Source organism: Triturus cristatus, chromosome 2_2 (genome assembly GCF_964204655.1).
Source record: "Triturus cristatus chromosome 2_2, aTriCri1.1, whole genome shotgun sequence".
NCBI classification, from domain to species: domain Eukaryota; kingdom Metazoa; phylum Chordata; class Amphibia; order Caudata; family Salamandridae; genus Triturus; species Triturus cristatus.
In genome coordinates, this window is record NC_140582.1 from 582,240,363 (window position 1) to 582,252,613 (window position 12,251).

Sequence of the window (12,251 nt, forward strand, 5' to 3'; positions counted from 1 at the left end):
GGTATAAATGAGAACAACGTTTTCCATGCACGATAATATTTTTGTTTATTTCTAAAATATCGCCATTAACCACCTCCTTAAGATTGCATATTTCATCAGAGAAATCATTTTCTCCAATGTAGACACGTTTGTATAATCTGCAACTGAACATAATTCCCTCATACCTCAATACTTTGTACTGTGCAGTTAATTACAACTAATGTAAACTTGATTTGTTTCAGAAAGAACCTTAGAATGTACTGTTAATTGTGTCTTTCCGAAAGATCCTGAACTCCCGAGATTCATTTTTCTGACTACATTACGTAAATGCACTTTAGGTGTGTGGTTCAGAATGCTAACGAACGCATTAGCATGCGCCACAAGCCTGCAACGTGGATGCAAATAGGTAAGTTAATGAAGGGGAATAAACGCAAAATGTCTATGCGGATTTCTTGTTATATTTCACGGAGGTTTTATGAAAATGTGTACAGATGTTGCGGAGATGTGTTATGCAGATTTCGTTTGCTTGACCTTGTTGCTAGGTTGTAGGTAGCTTCTGGATAAATGCTTTTGTTTTCATGACTTGGTCCACATAATTCTAGAAACCACTGGATTCGTCAAGCTTTAATAGAGGGAAGACGGTTTGCCCTCCGACCTCTCCCGCTTACACCCGTCCTTTTCAAATGAAGTGTCACAGAATTACCAGTACAAGTTACGGGAGAAAGAGTATGAAGAGAAGTAAAGTATTTTTTCCCCAAACTTGCTTCTCTCTTTTAGAATAACAAAGAGGAAATAGAAGCATACTGCCGCATACGAGAACTTCGCAAAAATGAGCTTTGCAAATGGGTCTGTTGTAATAATTTAAGAGACCATAAGTCTTTTTGTAAAATAACTTGATTTTAGTTTAATGTTAAATATGTATGAATGGAATATTGGGATTACATTAAGTTCTGTATGGTTCCTATTTTTACTTCGAAAGAGTAGATATATGAAACTATAATTCGCAAAGCCAGTAGGTTTCGTCTGTTGGCTTTTCCAGTGCTTGCTTGCACTTACACTCCGCCGCACATAATCTTTTATTTTTACTGTACCATTCTAAAATGGTCGTCAGCCATGCTGGAACAGAAAAGTAAAAAAAAAGCCAAAATGCCTGCCTATATGTGCAACACAGGCATGCACATGGCAACCACCTTGGATGTTTTTACATTTAAGAAAAAACATCCCAGGCGGTTGCTATTTGAATTTATATCTGTCCTGCATCTAGAGGTACCAGCAGCCAATTTACCTTTATGTTCTAATGTTGAAAACGGTCATACAAGGGAGTACTTGATAGATAGTAATGTACTTCAGAAGTATAGACATGCTCTTCTAAACACCCAAATTGCATGAATAGTCATTGTGAACTTATGAGAAATAATGGAGTGGTTTAGTTTACTCACTTACTTTAACTAGGGCATTCTGCATATGTCCAATGGGAGGGTGACAAGATCGTGCTCAGATTTTCTTTGACAATTGATGTATGCCTTTGCCATAGAAAATAAAGCTATTCAGGTATTTAGGGACATAGAAATAGTTTACAAAGTCTAAGATTATAAAGTGCAAGATATTCCAAACTGAAAAAGAACTCAGCATCCGAGTCATAGATAAAATAATGGCTGCTATTTAGGGGATGATGAAAGCAATATTACTGTGAGAGTCAGTCTAAGCTAGGAATGCTAGATGGAGAGGCATGTTCAAAAGACCATTAACCTGGCATAGTAAACAACCAACATTCCCATAAACAGGCCAGTCACAATCTTACTGCCAATCTCTACAAAGGGAACATCAAATTTACTTCAGAAGAGAACAATTCCATATTGTAGCAAATTTGCCTTTTCTCCATGGCCATCCCAGATTTTTTTCTGGACCCTATTAAGGTGGCATTACAGCTCTGTGCACTGTGACAAAGCTATTCAGTGACTCGGTGTATGTGCCCTGGCCCTACAATGATACTGACAAACAGCTTCCACCCAGCTTTCTTGCAAAGCCATAGTGGATGGTGCAGAAAATGCACCAATTGTATGGGAGTTGAATGTTATGAGTATACATTGTTTATTTTCACATCCCACATATGACAAAATATATACATGGCTATCAGAAGCACCACTGTGGTCTAGTTAGGCTGTGGTGTAAAGGTACTGCATTAACACATGGAAAAGAAAAGTGCCTTTGCCATGTCGGAAAACACATTTATATATTAATTAGAATCTGCGAAAGGTAGGTGCTTAATTTATACCTAAAAAAGCGGTACACTATATATTTAAAATATGCTCTTGTGGTGATGTAGTACAAACATGTATTTCACTGTGTAGGCCCAGCTATAATTTTAATGGACAGGCTTAGATATGGTTAACATTTGTAATTTCATATGTCCCCCTGGGAAAATGCTAGTGAAGTGCTTCAAAGTTATTTCTTACATATGTTTCAAAATCTGATGTATTGGTGAAATCATATTTCTGGTAAACTAAATAGTAAATTACATTTATAAAAATGTACTTTAGTCTGCCCAACCAGAACTGGTTAAAATCAGTCCTGCTACTCTTCACACCTCAGGAACTGGAATACACACCCTTGGCTGGGAGAGTTAGCAACCCAGGCTCACAACCTGGCTATCAACCCTCCTAGACAGCAAAGCCCCAGTCACAGTGGGGGGGGGGGGGGAGGAGAACCAGTTTGGACCCTGTCAGGTGACAGGTGAGCTCATCAAAATTGAGTTGCATAGGAGTTGAAAACAGGCATGTTTGGTGGCCGTCGTGTTCTGCTGTATTGAGACAGGGGCTCCGGAGTAATTTTAACAGGAAGGCAAAGAGGACTGCTGCAAAAGGAGGCAGGGAACTAAAAGGGAATAGTTAGGATTGGCATTGTTACAATGATCACTTTCTAGTGCACAAAATAAATCAGGCACCTCAACCACCATCACCTCAGAACATTCCTGGTCTTGGGAGCACCCCACCTGAAGAAGGCTTTCCTGGAAGAAGACACCTGACTCCTGCTGAATGAAGCTAACTTGCTCAAAGAATCTGTTGGACCTCACCCTTTCTGCAGGGTCACCCCCAAACCTTTTGTCTTCTTCCTCCCCTTTTTGCTGTGTTCGTTTTTGTTGGCTTTAGAACTCTGGGCCCTTTACCACTGCCAACCAGGGCTAGAATGCATGTGGTCGCTGCTTTAAACATCGTAACATTGACCTATCCACCATTGGCATGTTTAATTTACTTAACAGTCCCTAGTAAAGTGGACTACCTGTGCGCAGGGACTGTAAATTAAATGTTAGTTGTGGGCCTGCAGGACTGATCGCCCCACCCACATCACTAGCCCTTTCAAAAAGGTCTCAGGTATGTCATTACAGTGCCTTTGTGTGCAGTCTTACACTGCCATGTTGACCTGGCAAGGTAGCCCTCCTGCCGGGCCCAAACCATCTTTTTTTAAAACATATGTCACCACTAAGGTAGACCCTGGACAGCACCAATGGCAAAGTGCAGTGGATTTAAAAAGTTGGACATGTACTTTTAAGTTTTACATGTCCTGGTAACGGAAAACTCTTTTGCTTTACACTACTGCAAGGCTTATCTCTCCCATAGGTTAACATTGGTATTACCTTATTAGATTTTATAAGTGTAATTTCCAATAAGGAAAAGATAGACTTTTCAAGTTTGGTGTCTCCGTCCATACTATTTAAAATCACAGCTTATGGTAAAGTTGGATTTTAAGTTTCATGTTTGAAAATGCCACTTTTAGCAAGTTGGCATTTTCTTACTTTAATTATTCTGGGCCTGTATCTGAATACACATCTAGGGTGGGTGGCAGATGGGCTTTTTACATTCCCTCCTAACTGCCACACACAAAGGGAGCTTAGGTGTGCCTGATGGGCCACCCTGAGCAGAATGGGAGCGAGGAGCTTGAACTTACTCCTCATTTGGCTGTGCCTTTTCCCACACAAAGGACTGCATAACTCCATGCAGTTAGTCTGGAGCCAGGGCAGGAAGGTCAGTGACTCTGTAAACTTCAATGGCCTCTCCTTAAAATCGTTCCCTTTTCAAAGGCACAACTCAGTACACTTCTGGACCTGAGGATACTCTGTCAGGAAGGAGGACTGCTGTGGTGCTGAAAGGGATGTCACTCTGCTGGATCTTGCTGGACTCCTGCACTGCTGTCTCTACCCTGCTGCCCTTCTTGCCAGGGAGTGAGATGGACTGGACCTGCATCCCTACACCCCAGAACCAAAGTGACTCCAAGAGCTTGCCTCCTGTTCTTAAATCTCAGGGACATCAAAGACTTCCAACAGCCCTGCTACAGCACCTGGACTCTGCCAACTGTGTGTCTTGCTATGCCAAGTAGTGGCATCCGATCCAGGGCCCTTGAAAGTGGGTTTTCTGTGCTGCAACTAACAAAATCCACACATCGCCGTCATTCAGCTGGTCGGAGTCGACTCATCTCATTCCACACCAACACATCACCTGTTTCGAGCACATCACCAGCTGCGTAGATGATGCAGGGGGACTTAGAACCGACACATCGCCTACATCCAAAGGGATCAATAATGACGCATTGCCTCCTCTGCTCCATGCATCAGGCCCAGTCGATGGCGCAACAAAGTATTTTTCAGCGGGACAAGGTTGGCCTGTGTATCCAACCCACACTCCATCGCGGTTGGCCTGAACCTTCAGATGTGACTCAGTCCAGCTTGCCCAGATAGCCCCAGTTGGCACTTTATGCTTTTAAGCACTATATTTCAAGATATTTTTTAAAAATTCATATCTCCAGTTATACATATTGGATTTATGTTGTTTTGGTCTTGTTTTGTTCATTAAATTAAGCTGTTTTTCTTACCTCTTGTGGATTATTTTTGTGGGATGTTTTCACTGTTTTAAGAGTTACACAAATACTTTACACATTGCCTCTTAAATATAGCCTGACTGCTCTGTGCAAAGCTACCAGAGGGTGACCACAGGTTAATTTAGGGTATGTATCTGACTTAACTTGACTAGAATTGTGGTTACAGCTTGGACTGGGGGCATACCTTTGCCAACCAGAAACCCAATTTCCAACAGACTCCTGCAGTCACCCATGGACTGCATCTGCTCTCCAAGGGTCACATTTGACTGGCTCAGGGCACAAAAAACAGGAAGATTTCAGATTCCAAGTGCACATAGTTAACCTTACCAGAGAGAACTGGACCGAGCAGGAAACCTGCCCTGAGAGAGACTAGGTACCTAGAAGATTGCCTTGAGAAGCTATGGGCTACAGGACAAACCAGAAGAAACTTTTCCAGCACTTAGAGAAAAGTGCAACTCAGAAATCATTTCTATCTCTGGAGACTGCAACAAGGTACTGAGGCTTGCTCAGGTAGGTCATATCCTAGGTGGGCAAGTGACCCATGTTCATCCCACTCAGACCATTTTGCTGCACTAAAATTAGGTTTGGTTGGATCTGGTATTGGACCTGGCTTCCTTAGGGTGGTTTCCCCTGGACTTTTTGTCTCCACGTCTTGATCACTCTTTTTGTTGGCTTTTGGACTCTGAGCACTTTACCACTGCTAATCAGGGTTAAAGTGCAGTGCATTTCCCCTAAACAGGATGACATTGGTATATACCTAATTGGCATTTTTGATGTACAGTTAAGTCCCTTGTGAATTGGTATACCATGTACTCAGGGCCTGTACTTCAAATGCTACTGGTGGACCTGCAGCAATAATTGTGCCACCCACAGAATTAGCCTTTCAAGCCTGTCTTGAGCCTGCCACTGCAGTGCCTGTGTGGGCAGTTTACTGACACTTCGACTTGGCAGTCAAAACAAATTGCCAAGCATTAAACTCCCATTTTATTACATACAAGTCACTCTTAAGGTAGGCCATAAGTAACCCAAAGGACAGGGTGCTATGCAAGCAAAAGGTAGGGCATGTATTTCTATGTTTTGCATGTTCTGGTAGTGACAAACAGCCTTTTTTGGTTTTGACTACTGTGCAACCTACCCCTCTCATAGGCCAGCATTGGGAATTCCTTAATGCATATTTAAGCTGTAATTCCTGACCAGAGTGGAGTAGCTTTTTCATGTTTTATATCTTTGGAATGTAATGATAAATCCCCCTTACTGGTGAAGTTGGATTTAGCATTACTGTCCACACACAAAGCACTGATTTACCTCAAACAGATAGCCTGGCAGACAGGACTGGGTTGAAAGGAATCCTTGTGCACTTCAGAGAGCTGATTTGAAGTCACTCCATACATCAAAGGCACTTTTGAGTATAGGTACTGTGTCTCTGAGCCCCTAAACTCCGACACTTCTGGATCATGAACTGAACCTCTGCCAGAGGGACTGCTGGGCTGCATAAAGGACTGAAATGTCTTGCTTTTCTGGAAGGACTGCTTTTCTGCGTATTGCCCTGCTGCCCTGCTGCTCCCTGACTCTGCTGAAGGAGAGCTGGACCCTGCCTTCCCTCCAAATGATCTCCAAGGGCTTGCTGGCTTGTCTCCTGTTTTCTGTAGTTTCAGGGACACAAAAGACTTCCTGCAATTCTGCTAGTGCTGCTGGACTTTGCCTTCTGTGAGTCCTACCCTTGCCCGAGGTGCCATGTTCTGGGCCTCAGAAGTGTGATCTGCAGCTGTTTTTCTACTAAATAGATGCATCGTCACCACTGTACCAATCAGAAGTAGCGCAGTGCCCTTCAATGCCATGCCGATCCGGAGACTGCCCTGAATGGCTCGATGATGACGTAGGACTTGACTGCGAGGTTTGATGGCGACGCAGTGCTGATAAGAGGTCCCGACTGCGAGGCTCGACTTTGAAGCATCAACCTGACTACGAGGTTCAGTGATGACACAGTGCTGATCTGAGGTCCCGAGGCTGAACTGATGCATTGACCCAACTGTATGAACTGGAACCACTGCATTTGCCTTTACATTATGGAGAAGATCAATGCATTTCCTTGCTTGCCACCAAGAAAAGTACTTAGATCACAAGGGCCTGCCTGGGTCCTGTAGCCAGCCTGCGTTTCCATGAGGTTGGGCTGAACTTCAACTTTGTCCCGGTCTAGCGTGACCTAAAGTAACCTTTTTAGCTTATCATGCTTCTAAGAGCATTACTGCATTTCTTCCTTTAAAATCAATCTCAACTTCTATACATTGGATTTTTGTCATTGTGGTCTTTTGTTCAGAATATAATAGTCTAAATTTATAAACCAGTGTGGAGTCTTTTGTGGTGTACTCGTTGTGTGTGTGTTGCACAAATACTTTATACATTGCCTCTTTAGATAAGGTTGCTGTTCTGTGCCAAGCTACCAGATGATCAGCACAGGTTATCTTTTAGTATGTATCTAGCTTATGCCGACTATAGTGGCAGATCCTGCCTGGCCAGGGTGCATACCTGTGCCAACCCGGAATCCTATTTCTAACACCTGGTGATAAAGGTATCCTGCTTTATGGAGTTCTGCCTTTTGTAGCCTCCAGCAGTGCCCCACTGGAGGATACAACCACCCAAAAAAGTGACGAATTCTGAAGGCAAATCCTTTCACAGTGTAAGAAAGGAAATTTAGCTGACAGATATTGCACTCTTAGCGGCCACAAAACCCAGCTTGGTCCCGACTTGAGCTTGGTGACAAACCCAATGGCTTCAGCAGAAGTTCAACTAGGAAGTAGTTGACTTTGAGGGACCGTCGCTGGTCACAGCCTTGGACCTTGCCCTACTGGAAGATTTTGTCTTACATTTCAGAGACTAAGATCGAAGGTAAAAACTTTAAGCAGGATGACCTGCTTGTTTTATCCAATATCCGGTCTATTGTGATCAGCTTGAAATCACACCTAAGTCCCAATCAACTGTGAACTGTTGTTTCCCATGTTGCTTACATTTTCTATGTCGTGCTTGCCTTAAAATTAAAAAATTGTATATATCTACTTCCCCTCATTCTATTTTTATGATCCTGGGGTCTCTTTGATCTTTACATTTGTCATTATTTTTAAATTGGTTGGAAATATTTTGTATTCTGTACTTTAAAATTGCCGGTACTGCTTGAAGACGTGCCTCTCTAAAAATTAATGGTGGTTGTGCCATAGTTACTAGGGAAAGGCCAGAGATTCTCTAAGATATTTGTTTTGATGTTACCAGATTGTTTATTAAGTTGGTAGGCATCCCCCCTCACGAATACCCACAATTCTGAAATAAATTAAACTCAGAGGATACATAAAAAGTAATACAGGCACAACGGTACAAACATTATGCATCTAGCTAAGTGCACGCAAACATGGGTACCGTATTTGACTTATTATTAGGTGTCATTTTTAAACGTTTGTTTTGAACTCCAAGGAGTCCCAGAATGAGATAAAAAAAATGCAGTAGGACTTATTCATCAGGAGGGACTGCTATGGGTGTTTAAACCTAACTGGAAACCTCCACAGATGACGACATCAGCAGAAACCTTTGACATCAACATTACACTTAAATGATGCACAGTGGCTAGTGTACAGTATGTATGCAACAGCTATAGAATATAAAAATTAGAGAAAAATGGAACAATAATCTCAGCACTGTCAGATGTGCAGTGGATTCTGCTGTGGAACATAATTCATGCTATTGGGGGAGAAGCACTAACCTAAAGGCTTGAGTTAAACTGACTTTTAAACTAGGGAACCAGGTTAGTGACTAGCATTGGCTGAACATCCTATGATTCTGGGCAAGTCACTGAATCTCCCTGCACTTAAAACACATAATTACAACAATATCTGACCTTGTGTAATGTAACCTGGTGCCTTTGGGCCATGTTTACGCAATATGACTGCAAACATTTCTTTAAAGGAATGGTATATATATATATTTTATATGTACTGGGGTGAATGTATGACATTGTTCTGCATTCTGTCCATCAATAGTTCTTTTTGCATTTGTCACCCCGAGTGGGACGGTTATGCTCAGATGTGAGTCTCGTGCTCTCCATGCCACTGGAATCAAGCTATCCTGGCTGAAGAGGGGTGAAACCCCGAAATCGGTCCTAGGATGCTTGTTTCCAGTCCAGGGAGGACCTGGCCTGGCAGTTTGGGCTGGACTGTTCCCATTGGGCACAGGGTCAAGACTGATTTGCATATGGCCGGGTGCAAACTGGAATGGCATGGTGAGCAAAAAAACGATGGATTTAGGCCCAGATCTCTGTACTGGGGTGAATGTATGACATTGTTCTGCATTCTGTCCATCAATAGTTCTTTTTGCATATATATATATTGACTGAAAAAACCAAAGGTTTCAGGCACGTTATAGTTAGGAATTGGTATTTAAAACAACCTTAGAAATTCACTGAAAAAAACATAGGTTTCAGGGGCATTATAGTTAGCTGGACATTTCCCTCGTACAAAACCCTAGAAATTCCCCTGTTATAGTTAGTTCAGCTAACTATAACTCACGCCCCCGCAATGCACTGCTGATGACGTCACATATTACATCACTCATGACATGGTCAGTGACATCACTGATGACATCACTGATGACATCACTGATGACATCTCAAATGACATCACTGATGACATCATCCATTGAGTATGTGTTTCTGAACAGTTTTAATATGTTTAATATATATAGGGATAGGCCTGTTGAAAAATAAGTGGGTGTACAAGTGTGTGAATGGATGATTTTCTAGGTGCGTAACTGAGTCTAAAAGTGAGTCATTAAATGTATCTTACTGCAGACTAGTGACTAAACTGTGTGAATGTCTGTAGGTGTCTGTGTGTTGGTGTATAAGTGGCTGCATGGTTTTGTGAATAGCTATATGAGTGTCTATATGGGTTATTGATTGGTTGTCTGAGTATCTGTATGGGTGCCTGAGTGTTTGTGTGGGTAGGGTGTGTGTGACTGACTAGATGTGTGAGTGGGTGATTCAGTGGGTGCATGGTTTTAAGAGTGCATCTGTGATGCACTGTATGGTTGGGTGAGTGTATGTATGGATGTGTTAGTGATTGAATGTATATCTCAGTTGTACATGTGTCAGTAACTACATATGTGAAACGCAGTGTATATGTGTGTAAGAGTATATAACTATCTATATGTGAGAGTGTGTGCTTTTGGGAGTGGCTGTATGCGCCATAGTGCAAGGATATCTGTGTCATGTGCTGTTTGTTTTTTCTGCAGGAAGACACAGAATTTGTTAGTATTTTTATGAGTAAGTGAACTTGAGTGTTTTTAACTGTATAGGTGAGTAAATTTTACTGTGATTAATTATTTGCATGACTGACTAGATGTGTCAGTACCTCAATGGATGATTGGCGGTGTGTGAGTGTCTATATAGGTGTATAAATGCACAGAGTAACTGTAAGTATGAGTGACTGTAGAGGTGAGTGAGTGGACATGTATGTAGACCTAAAAGTCAATGAGTGGGTGAGTAGTTATTGGTATTGGAGTATCTATGGTTGCCGAAACGGCCGTCTGAAATTTTGAGTCGGTGTATCAAAGGTTATATTAGGGTGTGAGAAGATGCACTAATTTATCACATGGATGACGTCATCAGTGATGTCATCAGTGATGTCAGTTGAGATGTCATCAGTGATGTCATCAGTGATGTCACTTACCATGTCATCAGTGATGTAATATGTGACGTCATCAGCAGTGCATTGCGAGGGCGCGAGTTATAGTTAGCTGAACTAACTATCACAGGGGAATTTCTAGGGTTTTGTACGAGGGAAATGTCCAGCTAACTATAACGCCCCTGAAACCTATGTTTTTTTCAGTGAATTTCTAAGGTTTTTTAAATGCCAATTCCTAACTATAACGTGCCTGAAACCTTTGGTTTTTTCAGTGAATTTCAAAGGTTTTTTAAATGGCAATTTCTAACTATAACGTGCATGAAACCTATGGTTTTTTCAGTGAATTTCAAAGGTTTTTTTAAATGCTAATTCCTATCTTTAACTTATCTCTGAAGATGTCATGTTTAATGATTTTGATTGGATGTGTATATTTTTCAAATTCAGTGTGTCAAATTCATGATTTTTTTTTTATAGACTTTTTTATCACCATTTCTTAAACTTATTTTTGAATTAATTCTTATAATATTATTTGAAGTTAATTGCTTTTTCAAACATATTTTTTTATTTGAACTATATGTGCAAAACTTTATTGTATATATATTTTTTTAAATGTTTTTGGATCCGCGCACCGTTCACGATTCCTACGCGATAGCGTCCGTGCATGGTATGCATCGGGTACGTGGTTAGTGCGCGATCGCTATGCGACCGGTACGCGACTCCCAGCCTATACGCGACACGTTCGATGTACGTAACGCGACATTTACGCGCTTCCGCGATGAGTCATCTGCGTCTATGACGCGGTAGGTGTGCGGATCCCGCGAAGTATTTAACATTTAAAAAAACATATATATGTATTTTATGTGAATATTAATTGAAGACAAACTCTGAACTAGTCTTAAAACTAATATATTTTTACATCTAATCCTATAATTTTTTTTAATTAAATTTCGCGGATGCGCGCTGGGTGCGTGCTGCGTAAGCGCACAGTGCGCGGATCACATGTGACCTAAAAAAAAAGAGATTTGATTGGTTCATTACACTTCTTCTTCTAACTACTGAAAGACCCCACCCATTTCAATCATTCTTCTTTGAGCTTCTTTAGAGGAACATCCCATCTAGAAGAAACTTTTTGGGGAAGATTTCCACAGCTGCAATTTTTCTCAAAACAATGGCTTCTGCACAACAACCAACATCTGAATCAGACCTTTCGTCCGATGAGGAATTTGTTGTGGAACCTCCACGCCAAGAAAGATGCACCTCTGTGGTGTGGAATTTTTTTTCCTTCCCAGAAGGACAAAACAAAACTAACTCCACTAAAGTGACATGTAAAATATGTCAAAGAGTGCTTTCCAGAGGAGATCCCTCAAAAAAATACTCTTGTGGGACGGCGAGTATGCTAAAACACCTGAAGACTCTGCATCCCGTGAACCTGGCCAGGCAGGAATGCAGAAGACTCCGACAGCAGCCTCAGCCAGCAGTGGCAAGCACTTCTGCAGCAACTTCTGCAGCATCACCATCAACCACTCACCCGGACATATGTCCTCAATTTGGAAAACTGAAAATAAGTTGTATTAAGCGCAACAAACTGCTATGTTACGGCGAACAGTCAATTGACCTTATCTGCCGAGCACAGCAAAACCACAAGTGCTAAACTTGTGTTTATTTTTTTTTTGGAGACGTTAACTGTTTTGTTCCTCCTGTTGTCTTTTTTTCCTTTTGAAAAAAAACAAAAAAATA